The sequence below is a fragment of the Desmodus rotundus genome, chromosome 8 (genome assembly GCF_022682495.2).
Source record: "Desmodus rotundus isolate HL8 chromosome 8, HLdesRot8A.1, whole genome shotgun sequence".
Classification (NCBI taxonomy): Eukaryota; Metazoa; Chordata; class Mammalia; order Chiroptera; family Phyllostomidae; genus Desmodus; species Desmodus rotundus.
This window is the reverse complement of record NC_071394.1, coordinates 33,256-54,061: the sequence shown is the minus strand read 5'-3', so window position 1 is coordinate 54,061 and position 20,806 is coordinate 33,256.

Here is a 20,806-nt window from a genome sequence, read left to right as displayed (position 1 = left end):
GTTATTTCAGTGACATAGGAGCAGTGGAGAGAAGCAGGGATCCTCAAATGAGTAATGTGTTTAATCACAGTGTGATTTGGTCTCCTAAGTGGACGAGTCTTCCTTTGCCTCCCGATCTATTGTCTAGGACACTTCTCCCTGACATTTGTCAGGTGGCTGGCCTTTTTTATTCTTTAACTTTTAGCTTCCATGCTTCCTGTTCCAAGAAAGGCAGCATTTCAGACATAGGATGCAAAGGGACATGCTGTTTGTATTCTAATGGAGTCTTCAGGATACAGAACAGGGTTTGTCATTCTCAGCACTATGGACATTTTGGGCCACATAAATCATTCTCCTGGGGGATTGTCCTCTGCATTGTAGGTGCTTATTAGCATCCAATACCTCTATTCACTGCCCACACCCTGGCTTCCCTTCCCCTCAGGACAATCTAGGATGACTCAGCACATTGCCTCAAGCCCCCTTGGGGGCAAAAGTCACCTTTGGTTAAGAAAAAATTTGAGGCTTTTATCATTTTTGAGAGCAGAAAGATCTTGGTTTGGTATGTAGGGTTTTTATTATTTTTCTACGTAAATTATTTTCCAGTCTGTGATTTATTTTGGGGAGGTATTTAGAAGTGTGTTTTAAAACATCTAAATACAGGGACTTTCTAGTTACCTTGTGACTGGTTTCCAGATCAATGGCAAAGAGAGCAATAAATAGTTTGTGAGACATTTGTTGAAACCTGGATTATAGCTCTCTGTAGTTGTTTTTTAAAAAAGTTTCAAGTGTGGTTGAAAAGCATTTTTAATTGACTTTGTTGGTGCTTACTTTAACAGCGAGGAAAAAAATTTTCAAAATCCTACTCCAAGAGTTAAAAAGAAGTGCTTTCATTTTATGTATATACACTTGCAGATATGTCAATGTGCACATTTCTGTCTACTTTTCTAGATTTAATTTACTATTTGAGATTCTAAGTATGGGCACAAATCTTGTATATCTTCAGCTTTTATATTTGATAATGTGTATTTAAGGGTGAAGATGTTTTCCATAAGTTTTGGTATGCAGTATCTTTATCACCATTCAGTTTATCTTGTAATTGAAATTGTGCTTTATTTTTGAGGTTGTTGAGGAGTGTATTCCCTAACTACCCAATGTAAGGACTTTCCAGTCACCCATTTGTAGTGAATTCTAGCTTCAGTGCAATAGGAGCACTCAGAGAAACACGTTGTATATAATGTCAGTGCTGCAATGCTGGTTGAAACTGGCTTTGCATCGGCTTGGCCAAAAGATAAAAAGTTTTGGGAAGATGGAATTATGAAGATTCCTGAATGATTGCAGAATAGTGGGACAAAATGGTGAATACGTTGTTCAATGACATTACTGGTGAAAACGAAAAACGTCTGTTTCATTGTGTCTTTACCTAAAAATCGAATGAACCTTTTGGCCAAGCAAATAGTAGTGTTCCAAGTGTGCATCTCTGTTGCCCTCTAGTGGGCATTTCAGGAATAACATGTTAGTGGCATTTGAGCAGGAAAAGTGGTTGAGTGTAGTTAGAACATCAATGAATGTTGATTGCAATGTTACTGAGACGTGCATTTAGTTACTTTTAAGTATCAGGCCTTACTAGTTACCTTTTGTTCCTGATTTCTATATTAACAGCAACGACAGAAAGAAACATACCGTATACAATTTCAGTCCTTTGAAATTTGTTAAAACTCGCCTTTGCACAGGATGGTCCCTTTGAAAATTGTCCCAAGTGTGTCTCTCTGCTGCCATCTCATGTGTCAGGTGAGATGACAAATGTCATCATCCCACCGGTGTGGCCGTGGCTCGCCTCTCAGTTGTGGCTTCGGGGTCACGTGCCTTGCACTCGCGGGACCCTCCTCTGCCCTCTGCTGGCTGCAGGCAGAGGAGGATGGTCCGCATTGCACTGGACAAGGACAGTCAGTCCTGTGTACAGTGCAAGGCCCTGCTGGCAGGCGGTCGCTCTCTCAGGCCATGTCTGCTGCTGTTGCCACAAGATTTAACAAGTTTAGCAAAGTAACCTCTTCTCAACTGAGTGATCACAGTCATGAAATTTGGAAGAGTTTATTAGTTTCCCTTGTGTTGAGTAGTTTGTAGGATTGCCTCCCAAAAAGTCACATTCCACGAATGCTGCACTTTTCATCAATTACCTATCACCCATTTTACCTCTATAAGACCCTGTTTCCCCATCCTCCCAAATGTCCTTTATCCCTGCTATCACTTCATTTTCTGGTCTTCGTTTGTGCTCATGCACATCTGAAATGTTGAATATCCTGTATTGATCAGATTATGTTATTTTGATTATTATCCCACATGTGTTAGAGCCGACAAGGTGTGAGGAAAATAATTGCTTTTTAATCCCCCACAGTTTTGAAAAATTGCCGGTGAGGAATGAACGGCGAGACAATGCTAACTCCTGAACCTGTTGCAAGTGAGAGATCATGGACATCTGCCCTGCAAGGTCACAATCCTTTTTGTTCGCTCTGTCTTTTGGCCTATCACTGCTTGGTTTGGTAAAAGTCTGAAGTTTGCATTTGGAGAGACGTGGGTTTTATCCTATTGAATGGCAGCGTTGTTTACAATGGGAGTATCCGGTTCAGCTTCTGCCAGTGGCCTCTGGCAACCGGGGCCCGGTGTCTGGCCCCAACTCCAAATTCTGGCCATGGCATCCTGGTTATAGATCTGCATCCTGTGTCCAGGGCCTGTGCTTCAGAGTCAAAATGCATTCAGTTGTGTGTCTGCAGTCTCGCACCTCTTAGGTTGTGGCTCTGTGTCCTGGGCTCGCATGTGAGGTCCACGTGCACATGAAGCTTTTGGTTTTGGTGTGTGGAGTCTGGCATTAAGGGTTTCATGTCAGTTCTTGGCATCTGGTGTTTGGCCTTCAGACTTCACAGTCTGGCTAAGTTGAGGGCACACGGCTCTGAGTTTGGGGCTTTGGGCCTGGAGTGTTGGTTGTTTTGTGTCCGCTCCAGGGTCCAGGTTTCAGAGTCAAAGGTCTGGGTCCAGGATCCTGAATTTGGCTCTGGTGACTGGTGTCTGTCAACGGACGATCATTGTGTTCAATGCAATGCCAAAATGAATCCTCAAGTGAATGGAGTCGAGGCAGGTTAGTAAAAAAGGTAGAGAAATTCCTTGGTAGTGGAATGGGAAAAGTGAGTTTGATAGCAGAGTAACAGCAATGATTTATAGCCCGGTAATAAATATGAGGATCTTATCTTCCCTAACCAAGGATATTTGAGAAAAATGGTTTACACATTGCAGACCACGCAGGGGAAGACCCACCGCAGTCCCAGCCCTTCTCTGGTGACTTTTCTGAGGGAGAAATCACCAGAAAAGGACCCTGATCACTCTGTGTGCTCGTTTTGTTGCATGAGCACATGAAAGGACAGCCCGGGAAGTCAGAGTACTGTGTGCAGATTGGTCTTCTAAGACCTCCTGTAAAGTCCTCAACGTTAGAAAACAGGTAAAACCCTTAAAAAAGGACCCAGCATGCACTGTTTGTTGAGCACACATGCGCCTTCCCTGCTCTTCTTTGCTGCATATCTTCACTCTGTTTCTCCTTCTCTCCAAAGGTCCCCAGGAGACTCGCAGCCAGGGGAGCCATGGGCAGCAGCAGCTCGTCCCGGGCTCACCCCTGATCCTGTCTCCAAGGGCCTTCTTTGTGTCTAACTTTTCTGTTTCCCAAGAAGCAGTTCTGTCTATGCTCACTCTTGTTGCTGTGATTGTGCCTCTTCTCTCTGAAGCCCTTTCTTTGCTTCACTGTCCTTAGATTTAATGTACAAACGCTTTAAATTCCCTGGCTTTGTGTTGTGCAATTGTGCTGCAGGAAGTGAAGAATCCACACACATGAGACCTTTCCAGGGCAAACCCCCTTTGGGTACAGTCCCTTTTCCATGACAGAATAAGCAAAGTTTGTTTATTCATTTATCTGTGGATGGACATTTGAATACTTTCCATGTTTCAGTTGTTAACAGTGCTGTTATGAATAATCCTGTATAAGTTTGTTATAACATCTGTTTTCAATTTCTCAGCTATATATTTTGAAGTAGAGTTATTGAACACAGGATCATTTTTTTTGAGGAAATGTCCAACCATTTGATACAAGGTCTATAATATTTTACATTCACGAAAGAAATGGTCAATCATTCTAATTTTTGTTTTTGATCATCAACATTTCTCAGTTTGTTTTTCTCAGTACAGCCTTTGTAGTGTCTGGGAAGGGGTAGTGTGCCGTGATATAGCCATTGAACATCTTCTCTGGTATGTTTTATATTGTACCATTTCTATGAATGTCTTCTCATCAGAAGGGACTGTTCAAGTTTTTAAAAAATCTAGATGTCTGCCTGGGTGTTACGGCTCATTGGATGGAGCACCGTCCTGCAAACCAAAGGGGTCTCCAGTTGGATTCCCAGTCAGGACACATGCCTGGCAAGAAAAGATCTGTGGTGCATGTGGAGAAGATGCTGTGACTGATGGAATGTGTCAGAAGTGGATTGTGAAGTTTTGTCCCAGGGGTAGGCAGACCAGGTGCAGTGGAGAGCCCTGAACAGCAGGCGTTCACTGAGAGACAGGCAGGGAGGCAGGAGACAGGCAACATGTTCAAAGTATCCTAATCAGGCTTTGAAAATCATTTGCACCAGCTTGGTTACGTCAATCGCGTGGACGTTTGGGCTCCACAGGAGTGAAGCCGGATGGTGGGAGAGGCTTCTTGACCAGATTTCCACAAGTGGTTCTCCACTGAAACGTGAGGAAAATGTTCCATTTCCATGGTGTGTGTGTGTGTGTGTGTAGCATGAATCTCTGCTATTTGAGAATCATGTGGAACGGGAGAGACGGTGGGCAAAGGAAGGAACCACCACTCGCCCCTCCAAAGGCCGGTCTTTGTCCAAAGGAGATGATGATGGCCTTGTGGTGGATCCTGGAGGGAGTTCAGCGGTAGGAGCTCGTTTCAGAAAGTCAGCAGGTTCCTGGCTACACGTATCGTTCCCCATCATACTAACTGAAAGCTCCTCCCGAAGGAAAGAGTCTGGAATCTGTCAGCAGAATATGCGGAAGGTTAGGATTAGGTGAGAGAGCACATTTCTCTTTGGTGATCAGGGAAAACGCTTCCAGCCTGGCTGTGCAGTCCCGATTCCTCCATAGTACTCAGAGACTGTGCTCTTTCTCACGGCCATTTAGTTCGCGTCTCTGAATTTTTCTTTATGGAGAGAAACTTCCATTCTCTGGAAGACTGCATCAGACAGCTGGAAGAGTTATCTGCTCTAAAAGAGAACCATGTTGTGGGACGACGGGATGGTGAAATCCCAAGAATGTGGCAGAGGGTAGTGAAAGAAAACGGTGAAGACATTGTGCAGTTATGTTGTGGGGGGACAATGAAAAGCGTGCCCGTCATTGCATCTCAGGGCAAAAAGGCAAGGACCCTTTCTGCCAGGCCATTAGTAGGCTATGCGTTCCATCTCTTGGTATCTGCTGCCCTCTCGTGGTCATTTTCGGGAATGACATCCTAGTGTAGGGCTGCAGGAAAAGTGGTCAAACCCAGTGGAGAATCAGTGACTTTTCATGACCGTGGTATTTACACGTGCATTTGAAAATGTCCCAATGTCAGCTCTGTCCAATTACCTTGTGACCCGTCTCCAGATTTCCACCCAGGGACCAATAATCGGGTTTTATGTGACATTTTCAGATCTCGCTGTGTAGCGCAATAGATTCAGGTTTCTACAAGTGCAAGTGTGCCTGAAATCCTCTGTCATTTGCTTTGTCCATTGCAGGTTCTTTAAACAATGCACAGGTACAGTTTACTTAAAATTCTCCACCAAGAGTTAAAAAAAAAAAAGTAAAATACCCGTGCTTGTATTTTATGTCTATGCCCTTCCGGACGTGTCTACAGGCTCATTTCCTTCCGTTTGCCTGGAGTTTGTTTAGTACTTCAGGTTCCTCATAAGGGTGCACAATGTGTACATTTCCAGCTTCTGTTTCTAACCTGAGCATTTAAGAGTAAAGACTTCTTTGTCAAGTTTTGGTACGGAGCATGTTCACTATCCTTCAGGTCAAGTTATTTTGTCATTCCAACGGTGGTTCACTTCAGAGGTTCAGTAGGAGTCCATTTCATAAGTTTGGAAGGACAGAACCTTCTAGTCATCCATTCTCAGTGAATGGCAGCCTAAGTGCTATGAGGTCCAAGAACGTAGGATTTCGATGCTCTGAGGCTGGTTGAATATTGCATGAAATCGGCGTGGCCACAAAGTTTTTTTTCCCCCACCCCTGCCTGTCAAGTGACTGTTCCCGTGTAGTTGTGTTCAATGTTCTTTGAAGCCATTATTTTAGAATCTTTTGTGAGACTTGTCGTATATGCTTGTGTGTAAAAAAACCCATCCAAACTGGTGAATATGTGTGTGTCCATTTTCACACTGAAGATGGATGACTGTAAGCTATGTTTTTGGCACGTTAGGCTCTGTCACGTCCAGAAAGGTAGAAGCGCAATGGTTAGGCAAATAAGGTCTGTGGTCTGCATGGAGTAGGCGCTGTGAAGGATGGCACGTGTCAGAAGCGGATTGCCAAGTGTCATGCCGGAGTTTCCTCATGTGCAGTAGCCCCACGGGTGTAGCACCGCAGGTGCAGTGGAGGGCCATAAAGGACAGACATTCACTGAGGACAGATCATGTTGTGACAGCAGGGAGACAGGCAACGTACTGAAAGTATCCTAATCGGACTTTGAAAATCGTTAGTATCAGCTCCATTATATTATCCCTTTGACTTTTTTGTTCCACAGAAGTTAAGCGGGGCGGTGGGGGATGCTGCTTGACCACATATCCACATGCATTTCTCTGGTGAAACATAAGGGATCTGGTCAGTTTTCAGGTGAAATCGTGAGTAGGGGATGGGTCATTGCTGTGTTAGAATAATGTGGAACGGGAGAGATTGTGGGGAAAGAAAGGAACCACCACTCCCCCCTCCAAAGGGCGGTCTCCATCCAAAGGAGGTCAGGTCGTTTATGTGGTGGGATATCGAGGGAGTCCCGCGGAAGGAGTTCCATGTGGAAAACTAGGAGGTGACTGGCAACAGGTACCATTCCCCATCAGACCAGCTGAAAGGTCCACCAAAGGGAAAGAGTCCAGGATTTGTCAGCAGAAGACACGTAAGCTTCAGGATAAGGCGAGAGCGCACGTTTCTGTTTGGTGACCTGGAAAAAACGGTTCCATCCTGGCCGCACAGTGGTGATTCATCCACAGTGCTCACTATACCTTGCACCTTTGTACAGCTGTTTAGTTTGTGTCTCTGAATTTTTCTTTTTGGAGAGAAATTTCCATTCGCTCCAAGAATGCAGAAGGCACAGGGAAGAGTTCTGTGATCTGCAAGAGAACAATCTCATGTGGCGATGGAACGGTGAAGTTGCCTGTAAGGTGGCAGAGGGCAGCGGAACAGAACAGTGACGACTTTGTGTAGTCACGTTGTTTGGGGAAAATGAAAAGTGTGCCTGTGATTGTATGTCAGGGTAAAAAGCCAAGGAACCTTCCAGCCCAGCCCTTCCTGGCCTATGCGTCCCATCTGTTAGTGTCTGCTGCCATCTGGTGGCCATTTTCAGGAATGACACCTTAGTGTAGGTCAGCAGGAAAAGTGCTTGATTCCAGTGCCATTTCAATGACTTGTCAGGGCAGTGGTATTTACAGGTGCAGTTGACAGCATGTACATCTTAGCAATGTCCAGTTACTTTGTGAGCGGTTTTTAAGTGAAGGGAAAGAGAGAGATGAATGTGGTTTATGTGATATCTTTTGGAAGTGGCTTTGTCGTGTAGTAGAGTCAGGTTTTGTCAAGTTGCAGGCGTGCTTGAAAAATCATCTGTTGTCCGGTTGTCTGCTGCGACTTTCTTAAAGAACGCGGAGGTAAAATGTGTACATAATGCTGCACCAAGAGATACCAAAGAAAGCAAAGTAAAATATCAGCGCTGTTACAGTATGTATTGCCCTTCCGGACATGTCTACAGGCTCGTGTCTTGGATTTGTCTAGACTTCATTTACCATTTTAGATTCCTCGTATGGGTGGAAAACTCATCCATTTCCAGTTTCTGCTTGTAACGTGTTCAGCGAAGGGTGAAGGTTTCTTCTCAAGTTTCGGTCCGTAGGATGTTTAGTGTTGTTCACGTGAAATTGTTTTTTAATCGTAGCAGTGGTTCATTTTTCAGCGTCTGTAGGAGTCTGTGTCAGAAATCCCGAACAAAGAACGTTGTCCCCATGCAGTCTGTGTGGATGCTGGCATAAGGGCTATGAGAGCAAAAACACACCGTGTAGGGTTTCGAGGCAGCGCTGCTCGTTGAACCTTGCCTTCATTCAGGCTGGCCAAAAATTCCATTGGGCCAAAAAGCCGGTTTGCTCCCCAACCCTACTTCCATCGCCACCCCCCGCCACCCCATTCCTTGTCCGCAGTTGCTCATACTTGCCTTTAACGTCCTTTGAAACAGTTTTGTTCGACTGTGTCGGGGCAGCCATCGTATCAGTGTCCAGAAAGAAAACCTCATCCCAACTGGACAACGTGTGTGTTGCCCTTTTCCCGCTGAAGACGCATAAAGAGGCGCCACGTTTCCGCCCCCTTTGGCTTTGTCATTTCCAGAAAGGTACAAGTGCACCGGTAAGGTAAGAAAAGGTCTGTGGTGTGTATGGGGAAGATGCCGTGAGTGACGGAATGTGTCTGAATTGGACTGTGAGTTTCACGCCAGAGATTTTCCTCGCCCAGTCGCCCCACGGGTGGGCAGATCAGTTGCAGTGGAGAGTCATCCAGGGCAGACGTTCACTGAGTCCACACCGCGTTATGGGATGCGGGAGACAGGCAGCATACTGAAATTATCCTAATCTAGCATCGCAAATCATTTGCACCATTACGGTTACAGTAATCACTTTGACACTTAGGTTCCACAGAAGTTAAGCAGGGTGGTGGGGGACCCCTGTCGATCACATTTCCAGAAGCGTTTCTCTACTGAAGTATAAGGAAAACCTTCTGAGGACAATTTAGGGGGGTGCGGTGAATGGTTGATATTTGAGAATAATGTGTGATAGGAGAGATTGTGAGCGAACAAAGTACCAGCAGCAGTAGCCTCTGTAAAGGGTGGTTGTCACCAATCAGAGGTGATGGTATTCTGTGGTGGAATGAGGAGGGAGTCCCGCAGTGGGAGCTCTTGGGGAAACCAGCAGGTTACTGACAACAGGTATCGCTCCCAGTCGGACCCAGCGAAAGCACCGTCCAAGCGAAAGAGTCTGGAATTTGTCAGCAGAAGACACGTATCTTGAGGAGAAGGTGAGAGCACACGTTTGTCTTTCTGATCAGGGAAAAACGGTTCCAGCCTGGGAATGCAGTGGTAGTTCATCTGCAGTGCTCTCCAGACCTTGCACCTTTGCACGGCCATCGAGTCTGGTCTCTCGGAATTTGTTAGTGGAGAGAAATGTCCATTCCCTGGAAGATGCCGAAGGCATTGGGAAGAATTCTGTTCTCTGAAAGAGAACAGTGTTGTGGGAGGATGGAATGGTGAAATCCCCTGAAAGGTGGCAGAGGGCATTGGCAGTGAGGCCATTTTCCAGTCACGTTGTCTAGGGAAAATGAAATGTATGCCTGTTATTGCATCTCAGGGTAAAACACCAGGGAACCTTTCAGCCCAGCCTTGAGTGGAATATGCATTCCATCTGATCGTCTCTGCTGCCCTCTCGTGGCCATTTCTAGGAATCACACCTTAGTGTAGGTCAGCAGGAAAAGTGGTTGATTCCAGTGGACTATCAGTGGCTTTGGAGGGCATTAGTATTTCCAAGCACATTGAAAAACGTCTCAATGGCAGCACCGTCAAGTTACCTTGTGACTGATGTTCAGCTTAAGGGCAGAGGGAACTATGCAAGTGTATCATGTGACCCTTTTTTTTGAAGTGGCTTTGCAGCATAGTAGTGATGCTTTGACAAGTTTCAGGCATGGTCGAAAATCATTTGTCATCGCCGTGTTTGGTGTAGATTTCTAAAAGAATGTGGAGGTAAAATTCATACATAATGCTGCACCAAGAGGTACCCAAAAAAGTGAAGTACAATATCAGCGCCATCACTGTCTGCACACGCCCTTCCATACATGTCTACGGGCTCGTTTCTTGAATTTTTCTGTACTTAGTTTATCACTTTAGATATTTCACACTGGTGCAAAAGTTGTGCATTTCCAACTTCTGCTTCCAATGTGTTCATCAAGAGTGAAGATTTTCTTCTCAAGTTTTGATACGGGGCATCTTTACCATCAGCTATGTCGAGGTATTTTGTAATTCCAAATGCCATTAATTTAGGAGTTTCTATAGGAGTCTATTTCTGAAGTCACAAACAACCGAACTTTGCCGTCATCCATTCTGTGTGAATGGTCGCTTAAGAGTTATGAGAGCAAAGAATATATTGTGTAGGATTTGAAGGCTGTGATGCCGGTCGAACCCTGCCTTCAATAGGTCTGGTGAATATGTCAGTTCAGTCCCCAACCGTCCACTATGACACACACCTACCCCATCTCCTTGGTTTGGTCATGCATCCTTTCCTTAACGTCATTCAAAACTGCTTTGTTAGATTGCACCGTGACAGCTGTCATACCAGCTCGCGTTACAAAAAAATCTGAACACAAGTGGTGAATGTGTGTGTGGCCATATTCACACTGAAGATGGAATAACATAACGTATGTATTGGGCCCTTTTTGGTCTATCATTTCAAGAAAGGGAAGCACAATTGTAAGGTTTAGAAAGATGTAAGGTGTGTACGGAGATGTCGGTGTGACTGACACAACACGTCCAAAGGGGGTCGGCGAGGCATCACACCAGAGATTTCTGGTGTGCACTTGTCCTATGGGTGCGGCAGAGCAGTCGCAGGGGACAGCCACCCAGGGCAGACATTCCCTGAGGGCAGACCATGTTATGGTACACGGGAGACAGGCCACACAGTCAAAGCACCCTAATCAAGCGTCGAAAGACATTTGCAGTAACAGAGTCGGGTCCATCACTTATATGTTTGGGTTCCACAGAAGAAAGGGGGGAGGAGGGTGGACCCACCTAGACCACCTATCCACATGCAATTCTGTACTGAAACAAGGAAAGCTTTACGTTTCCAAAATGAGTTGTGAGGGGATGAATCATTGGTATTTTAGAATAATGTGGAATGGGAGAGATGGAGGGCACACAAAGGAACCAGCACCACCCCTCTGCAAAGGGCGGTCTTCATCCAAAAGACGTGAGGTTGCGCTTGTGGTGGATCGTGCTGGGGCCCAGACTGGGCGGGTCTCAGTGTCCCCGAAGGATGGATGGCGCATGTAAAGAATGAGGGGTCAGACACCAATTTTGATGCCAGAGAATGGCCAGCATCGTGTGGGTGTGACCGATCTCTAAGAGTTTAATTAAGCTTTATTTTTATAGGGATTTGTTATATGACATCAAAGGAATAGGCTCATAGCATGATTTCTCAAGCAGAAAAAGTCTATACAGAAATTCCAAGAAAATGTACAGGAAGTTCTACAGATTTGCTCATACTAAACAAAGGTTATTTTGACCTGGAGGGCTATCAATCAGACAATCACAAGTAACTACATCTACGAAGTTTCCAATGTCTATCAATCATTTGATGTCTAACAAAGTTTTCATAATTTGGCATAGGTCAAAAAGATATGCTAGACTAGTCAGCGGTTATATGTGAACTCTTAAAGGGCCTATGTGGTTAGGCTTTCTAACTCAGCCATCTATCTTCCCATCTAGGTTCTTTCTTTATGCACTTTTCAGGGGATGATCTTTGTATTTGTTCTGTCATGCTTAAATTGTAATAGTTCACCTATATTCCTTGCTCTTTCTACCCATCTAGTTCCATCCAATATTATTCCTGTCCAAGGTTGTACTCAGGGGGATGTCTATTAAAATTTTTCTCAATTTTTCTGGCAATCTGGCATGCCCATTGTCTAATATTAATCTTACAATAGGTAGGAAAAGTAGGCTGTGGAGGGCTTATAAGGAACTTTTGTTCTATGGCCAAGAAATCATTTTGTACAATTGCGTTGGAATTGTGCAGATCAGTGGACCTGAAATACAAGTGCTCAAAAATCCCACCACCTAGTAATGGCAAAGACATGCATGCAAGAAGAGATAGACAGGAAGTCCAGCCCCAGCTGCCTCTGCTGTGCAGACACATCTCATCCGTCCCGACTGTCAAGGGTCGGCCGTTGGTTGGCTCCCGACAGGATTGCAGATGGAGTTCTGCAGTAGGAGTTCTCTGTGGAAACCCAGCAGGTTAGTGGCAACAGGTACTGCCTGCTGTCAGACCACCTGAAAACACCCTCCGAGGGAAAGAATCCAGAATTCATTAGCAGAAGATTCTGAAGCTTCAGGATGAGGTGAGAGCCCACATTTGTCTTTGGCGACCAGGGAAAAGGTTTCCAGCCCGGCAGTGCTGTCGTAATTCATCTGCAGTATTCCCCAGACCTCGCACGTTTATGTGGCCATTTCGTTCAGTATACCCAATTTCTGTCATTGGAGAGAAATTTCTGGTTCCATGAAGTCTGCAGAAGGTCTGTGGAACAGCTCTGGGCTCCTACAGGTAACAGTGCTGCAGGAGGATGGAACGCGAAGTTCCCTGAAAGATGACAGAGGGCTGTGGAATGGAATGGTGACAACGTCGTGCCGTCCAATTTTTTTTGGACAATGTAAAGTGTGACCGTCATTGCATCTCACTGAGAAAGGGAATGGAACGTTTCTGCCAAGCCGATAGTGGGCTATGCCTTGCCTCTGTTGGTCTGTGCTGCCATCTCCTGGCCACTTCGGGGAATGACACCTCAGTGCAGGTTGGCAGGAAGTGTTTGATTCTGGTGGACTATGAATGACTTTGGATGGCAGTGGCATTTTCAAGAGCATTTAGAAGCGTCTAAATGTTAGCACTGTGTAGGTACCACGTGATCTGTGTTCAGAATAAAGGCCAAAGCAGTGAGAAACCGTTTTGATGTGACATTTCTTGGAAGTGTGCTTGTAGCATGACAGAGTCCGCTGTGTCCATGTTGCCTGTTCCTCATTCAATGAGAAAAGTAAAGAGTATTCCCTATTGTCTACCACGGGTTAAAAAAGGAAATAAAATAAGTACAATAAAAAAATAAGGTAGAACGGATAGTATTTTCCTTGCTTGCTTTCGTGGGCACGTCCTCAGGCCAGTTTCCTCTGCTTCAGAAAATAAAGAAATCTTCTGAAACGTGTTGAGTGTCTGTGTGGCCATCGTGATAGGGAAGATGAATGAAGATCAGCCAAGTTTTCGGTGCACTAGGGCCTGTCATTTCAAGAAGGGTGAAAATGCCCAATAAACGGAAGAAAAGATGTGTAGTATATAGGAGGAGGTGCTGTTAGGGATCTGATGTGTCTCAATTGCCTTGCAGGTTCCCGTCGGAGATGTCTCTCAGCAGGGTTCCCCACGCCTGGGATGGACTCGTTGCTGTGGACGGCCATCCAGGGGACACGCTGCCCGAGGATCGACCATGTGAGGCCACGCCGGCCACCGGCAACGCACTCAAAGTAGCCAAATGAATCATGGAACGTCATTTGCACCAGGATGGTTACGTCCACGTCTTTGACCTCTGAGATCTACAGCAGTCACTGGGAAGAACACTTCAAGCAGCATGCTTGACAGCGCTTCCACGTGGGATTCTCTTCAGAAAGGTAAGGAAAATGTTGCATCAACACAATTAGTTAGATGAACACTGCACACTTTAGACTAACACGGAAGAGATCATGGGTCAAAAGAAGGGAAACACGACAGGACACTCAGAAGAGCAGTTTCCCTTAGAGGAAAGTCTGCTACTCTAAGAAGTAGGTTAGGGTTGGGGTCGTGATATATGGCATAGGGTGTGGGTGTAGGCACTAGGGGTTAGGGGTAGGGGCTGTAGCAAGGTGTCAGGGGCTGGGTTTAGGGCTTAGGATGAAGGGTTTAGGGCTTGGGGCTACACTTAGGGCCAGGGGCTAGGGGTTAGGGGACAGGGATTAGGGGCCAGGGCCAGGGCCAGGGCCAGGGCTTAGGGCAGAGGGTTTGGGGGCTAGGGCTCGGCACAGGGCTTAGGGCACAGGGCTAGGTGCTAGAGGCTAGGAGATAGGGGCTAGTGCCAGGGCTAGGGCCATGGTTTAGGGTTAGTGTTAGCATTTAGTGTTATGGTTTAGTGTTTAGTGTTAGGGTTAGTGTTAGGGTTTAGTGTTCGGGTTTAGTGTTTGTGTTAGAGTTTAGTGTTAGTGTGTAGTATTTAGTGTTAGGGCTCTGGCTCTGGCTCTGACTATGTCTTATGGCTATGGGTATGACTTAGGGCTATGGCTTAGGGCTATGGGTATGGCTTATTACTATGGCTTAGGGACTATGGCTATGGCTACGAATTAGGGTCTACAGCTACAGCTTAGGGGCTACAGCTATGGCTACGGCCAGGGGCTATGGCTTAGAGGCTACGGCTACAACTTAGGGGCTATGGCTAGGGGCTATGGCTAGGGGCTATGGCCAGGTGCTAGGGGGTACTGCTAGGGACTATGGCTAGGGGCTATTGCTGTGGGCTAGGGGCTATGGGCCAGGGGTTAGGGCACAGGGTTTGGGGGCTAGAGCTTAGGGAACAGGATTTAGGGCACAGGGCTAGGTGCTAGGGGCTAGGAGATAGGGGCTAGTAGCAGGCCCAGGGCCAGGGCTTAGGGTTAGTGTAGGGTTGTTTAGTGGTAGTGTTAGGGTTTCGTGTTAGTGTTTAGTGTTTAGTGTTAGGGCTATGGCCATGGCTATGGCTATGGTTATGGCTGTGGCTTAGGGGTATGGGTATGTCTTATTGCTATGGCTTAGGGCTATGTGAATGGTTTAGGTGTATGGGTATGGCTATGGGTCAGGGCTCTGGCTTAGGGCTCTGGCTCTGGCTATGTGTAGGACTATATGTCTAGGGGTATATGTCTAGGGTTAGGGGTATGTGTAATGTTAGGGTTACGGTGTAGGTTTATGGCATAGGGCTATGGTGTAGGGCTGTGGCGTAGGTGAATGGCTATGGCTATGCCTAAGTCATAGGGCTATGGATATCGCAATGGCTATGGCAATGTCATATGGGTATGTCTATGGCTATGGGTCAGGGTTATTGCTATGTCTGAGGTCTATGGCGTAGGAGTATGGGTAGGGCTTAGGTCTGTAGGTACAGTTTATGGCTATGGCTATGGCTATTGTTAGGGTGCAGGGCTACTGCTATGTTGTAGGGCTATGGCTATGGTGTAGGTGTATGGCGTAGGGCTATGGCTAATGGTACGGCATAGGGCTATGCCTAGGGCATATGTCTACGGCTATGGCTATGGCTAGGGTGTAGGGCGATGGGTATGCCATAGGGTTACGGCTTTGGCTATGGCTATGGAGTAGGGATATGTCTAGGGTGTATGATTATGAATGTGGCTAGGACTGTGACGTAGGGAATGAATATGGAAATGGCGGAGGGCTATGAATACGGCAATGGCCTGTGGCTATTGCTATGGCTTAGTTCTTTGGCTTAGGGCTGTGGGTATGGCTCAGAGCTGTGGGTATGGCTATGGGTTAAACTTACGAGTAGGGCTAGGGGTATGGGTATGGCTGAGAGCTATGGTTGAGGGTTATGGCTGAGTGCTATGGCTATGTCTATGTGTAGGGCTATGGCTATGTGTATGTCTAGGGCTAATCTAGGGTTAGGGCTATATCTAGGGTTAGGAGTTAGTTTAGGGTTAGTACTATGGTGTAGGGCTATGGCTATGGCTTTGGCTATGGCTTAGGGTTATGGCTAAGGCTAGGGATATGGGTATGGCTGAGAGTTATGTCTGAGGGCTATGACTATGTGTATGTGTATGGATATGGCTATGCCTATGTCTATGTCTATGGGTATGTGTAGGGTTAGGGCTATGTGTAGGATTAGGGCTAATTCTATGGTTAGGGCTATGGTGTAGGGCTATGGCTATGGAATAGGGCTATGGATATGGAGATGGCTATGGCGTAGGCCTGTGGTGTAGGCCTATGGCATAGGGCAATGGCTATGGCTAGAGATGGGCTATAGCGTAAGGCTACGGGTATGGGAATGTTGTAGGGCTACAGCTATGGCTATGGCTGACGGCTATGGCTTAGAGCTATGGCTATGGCTTAGTGCTGTGGGTGTTGGTCTGGCTATGGCTCAGGGGTATGGCTCATGGACATGGCTCAGGGCTATGGCTATGGCTAAACCTTAGGGGCATGGGTATGAGTTAGGGCTATGGCTTAAGGGTATAGATTAGGGGTATGGCATCGGGGTTAGAAGTTATGGCTTAGGGGCTGTTTTTTACAAGTTATGGCTTAGGGGCTATCACTATGGCTATGGCTTACAGGCTTTGGCTTAGGGGCTACTAGTATGGACAGGGGTTACAGCTACGGGTGGGGCTAGGGCCACGGGTAGGAGTAGGGTGTGGGCCAGGGCTATGTCCGGGGTCAGTGGTCATGGGTCATGGGTGAGGGACAAGGCCAGGGGTAGGGTTCCTGTTAGGGCTAGGAGTAGGTATTGTGTTCGTGCTAGGTCTAGGGTTCGTGTTCTGGTTAGGGTTGGTGTTTTGGTTAGGGTTCGTGTTCGTGTTTGTGTTCTGGCTAGGGCTAGGGCTTAGGGGTATGGTATGGCTATGGGTTATGGCTATGGCTATGGCTTAGGGCTATGGCTAGGGATAGGGATAGGGATAGGGCTATGGGTATGGCTGAGAGCTATGGCTGAGCATGATGGCTATGGCCATGTCTAGTGCTATATGTCTAGGGGTATGTCTATTTCTAGGGCTATGTCTAGGGCTGGGGCTGGGGATAGTGTGATGTCAAGGGCGAGGGTTAGGATTAGGGTTTAGTGTTATGGTTTAGTGTTTAGTGTTAGGGTTTCATTTTAGTATTAGGGTTTAGTGTTATTGTTTAGTGATTACCTTCAGGGCTATGGCTATGGCTTAGGGCTATGGCCTAGGGTTATGGCATGGCTTAGGGGTCTGGTTATGGACATGGCTATGGCAATGGGAAGGGTATGGCTATGGCTAGGGCTAGTGCTAGGGATATGGCTGTGGCTAGGGCTGGCTAGGGGAAGGGCTAGGGTAAGGGTTATGGCTATAGCTATTGCTTAGGGGCGAGTGGCTATGGCCTAGGGATTAGGGTGTATGGTTTAGGGGCTATGGCTTACGGGGTACAGCTTAGGGGTTACAGCTATGGCTATGGCTAGGGGTATGGCTAGGGGCTAGAGGCCAGAGGTTAGGGGCTAGATTCCATGGACCAGGGGCAGGGGTTAGGGTACAGGGTTTGGGGGTAGGACTTAGGGAATAGAGGTTAGGGTACAGGGCTAGGTGGTAGGGGTTAGAGATAGGGGTTAGTGCCAGGGTAGGGCCTATGGCTTAGGGGTAGTGTTAGGGTTTAGTGTTAGGGTTTATTGTGTAGTGCTAGGGGTATGGCTATGGTATGGCTATGGCTTAGGGTTATGTGTGTGGCTTAGCGCTATGGGTATGGTATGGCTGTGGCTATGGGTTAGGGGTATGGCTATGTCTATGTCTATGGCTATGGTTATGGCTGAGAGCTGTGGCTGAGGGCTATGGCTGAGGGCTATGGCTGAGGGTTGTGGCTGTGGCTATGGCTGAGTGCTATGGATATGACTATGACTAGGGGTATATGTGTAGGGCTATGGATATGGGTATGACTAGGGTATATGTGTAGGGCTATGTCTATGTCTAGGGGCATGTCTAGGGTTATATCTAGGGTTAGCTCTATGTCTAGGGCTAGGGCTATGGCATCGGGTTATGGCTGTGGCTATGTCTATGTCTATGGCGTAGGGTTATGGGTATAGCTATGTCTATGGCTATGTTGTAGGGCTATGGCTATGGTATAGGGCTATGGCTGTGGTGTAGGGCTATGGCTATGGCATAAGGCTATGGCTATGGCTTAGGGGCATTGCTATGGCTGAGGGTTATGCCTTAGGGCTATGGGTATGGGTTAGGGCTGTGGTGTTGGGCTATGGCTATGGTCATGGCCATGGTCATGGCATAGGGTTTTGGCTATAGCGATGGTGGTGGGTATGGCTGTGCCTTAGGGTTATGGCTATGGTGAAGGGCTATGGCATAGGGCTATAGTGTATGATAATGTCTAGGGCTATGGGTAGGACCATGGCATAAGGGTATGACTATGGCCATGGGTTAGAGCTACGGCTTAGGGCTATGGTTTAGGGCTATGGCTTAAGGGTATGGGTACAGTTAAGGGCTATAGGTACAGCTTAGGCCTATGGTGTAGGACTCTGGCTATGGCTATGCTGTAGGGTTACAGCTATGTTGTAGGTCTGTGGCATAGGGATATGGTTGTGCTATAGGGTTATGGCTATGGCGTAGGGCAATAATGGTTAGGGCTATGACATAGGTCTTTGGCTATGGCCATGGTGTAGGTGTGTGGCTATGGCTATGGCTATTGGTTAGAAGTATGGCTTAGGGCTATTGCCATGGCTGAGGTCTATGTCTTAGGGCAATGGGTACAGCTTAGGGCTATAGGTACAGCTTAGGGGTATGGCTCAGGGCTATGGCTATGGCTATGGGTATGGCTATGGTTTAGGGCTATTGCTAAGGCTTAGGGCTATGGCTATGGCTATGGCTATGGCTACAGCTTAGGAGCTACGGCTTAGGGGCTATGGCTACAGCCTGGAGAGGGCTAAAGCTTAGGGGGTATGGGTACAGTTTAGGGGCTGTGTCTAGGGGCATGGTCTATGGACAGGGGTTACAGCTAGTGGCTAGGGGATAGGGGTTAGGGGCTAGGGGCTAGTGGCCATGGCCAGGGCCAGGGGTTAGGGCACAGGGCTAGGTGTTAGGGGCTAGGAGATAGGGGCTAGGAGATAAGGGCTAGTGCCTCGTGTAGGGTCATGGCTTAGGGTTAGTGTTAGTGTCCAGTGTTAAGGCTTAGTGTTAAGTGTTAGGGCTGTGGCTGTGGCTATGTGTAGGGGTATGGCTATGGCTTAGGGTTATGGGTATGGCTTAGGGGTACAGGTATGGCTTAGGGTCATTGGTTATGTCTATGGCTTAGGGTTATGTGTATGGTTTAGGGCTATGGCTATGGCTATGGCTTAGGGTTATGGGTATGGGTTAAGGGTATGGCTATGGCTATGGCTATGGCTATGTCTATTACTATATGTCTAGGGCTATATGTCTAGGGGTATGTCTATGTGTAGGGCTATATCTAGTGTTAGGGCTATGGCTATGGCTTAGGGCTCTTGTTCTGGTTATGGCATAGGGATATTGCTGTGATGTAGGATTAGGGCTATGGCATAGGTGAATGGCTAGGGGTATCGCTATGGTTAAGTTATAGGGCTATGGATATGACAATGGCATAGGGCTACGGTCATGGCAATGTCGTAGGGGTTAGGACTATGGTTATGGGTTAGGGGTATGGCTTAGGGCTATTGCTACGTTGTAGGGGTATGGCGTAGGGCTTTGGATAGGGCGTTGATCTATGGCTACTGTGTAGGGGTATGGCTAGTGCTAAGGCAAGTGTGTAGAGGTATGGCTAGGGCTAAAGCTAGGGTGCAGGGTTGTGGCTATGTTGTGGGGCTATGGTGTAGGGGTATGGTGCAGGGGTATGGCTATGGCTAGGGTGTAGGGCTATGGCTATGTTCTAGGGCTGTGGCTATGGCATAGGGGTATGGTCTAGGGTTATGACTATGACTATGGCTAGGGCATAGAGCTATGGCTATGGTGTAGGGCAATGGTTAGGATTATGGCTAGGGTGTAGGGTTATGGCTATGGCTATGACTATGGCGTAGGGCTATGGCTAGGATTGAGGGGTATTGCTTAGGATTATAGCTATGGCTTAGGACTGTGGCTGTGGCTTATGGCTATGGTTATGGCTTATGGCTATGTCTCAGGGGTATGGTATGGCTATGCCTATGGATTAGGGCTATGGGTATGGCTTAGGGCTATGGCTTAAGGACTATGGCCTAGGTGTTAGAGGCTATTGGTTAGGGGCTATGGCTTAGGGGATATGGCTAGGGCTACAGCTTAGGGTCTACAGCTACAGCTGAGGGGCTGTGGTGACACCTATGGCTATGGGGTACAGTTAGGAGCTTGGGGCTACTGCCAGGGGTTAGGGTACAGGGGTTGGGGGGCTAGGGCTTAGGGAACAGGACTTATGTCACAGGGCTAGGTTCTGGCGACTAGGAGATAGGGGCTGGTACCAGGGCCAGGACCATGGCTTAGGGTTAGTGTTTAGTGTTAGGGCTATGGCTATGGCTATGGGTATGGCTATGGCTAATGTGTTTTGGGTATGGTTTAGGGATATGGCTTGGGGCTATGGCTTAGGGCTATGGCTATGGGTAGAGCTATGGCTTAGGTTATTGCCATGGCTGAGGTCTATGGCTTAAGGCAGTGGGTATAGCTTAGGGCTATAGGTACAGCTTAGTGCTATGGCTCAGGGCCATGGCTATGGGTATGGCTATGGTTTATGGCTTTTGCTATGGCTTATTGCTATGGCTTAGGGGCTATGGGTTAGGGGTAGGGGCTATGGCTTAGGGGCTATGCCATTGGTCTATGGCTATGGCTATGGCTATGGCTTGGGGCTACGGTTTAGGGGCTATGGGTATGGCTACGGCTTAGGGGCTACAGCTTAGGCTCTACCGTACAGCTTAGGGGCTACGGTTAGGGGTCATGTCTAGGGGTAGGGGCTATGAGTAGGGGCTACAGGTAGCGGCTATGGTCTAGGGGCTAGGGGCCAGGTCCAGCGTTTACGGCATAGGGCTAGGTGGTAGGGGCTAGGAGATAGGGGCTAGTGGCAGGGCCAGGGTTATGGCTTAAGGGTAGTGT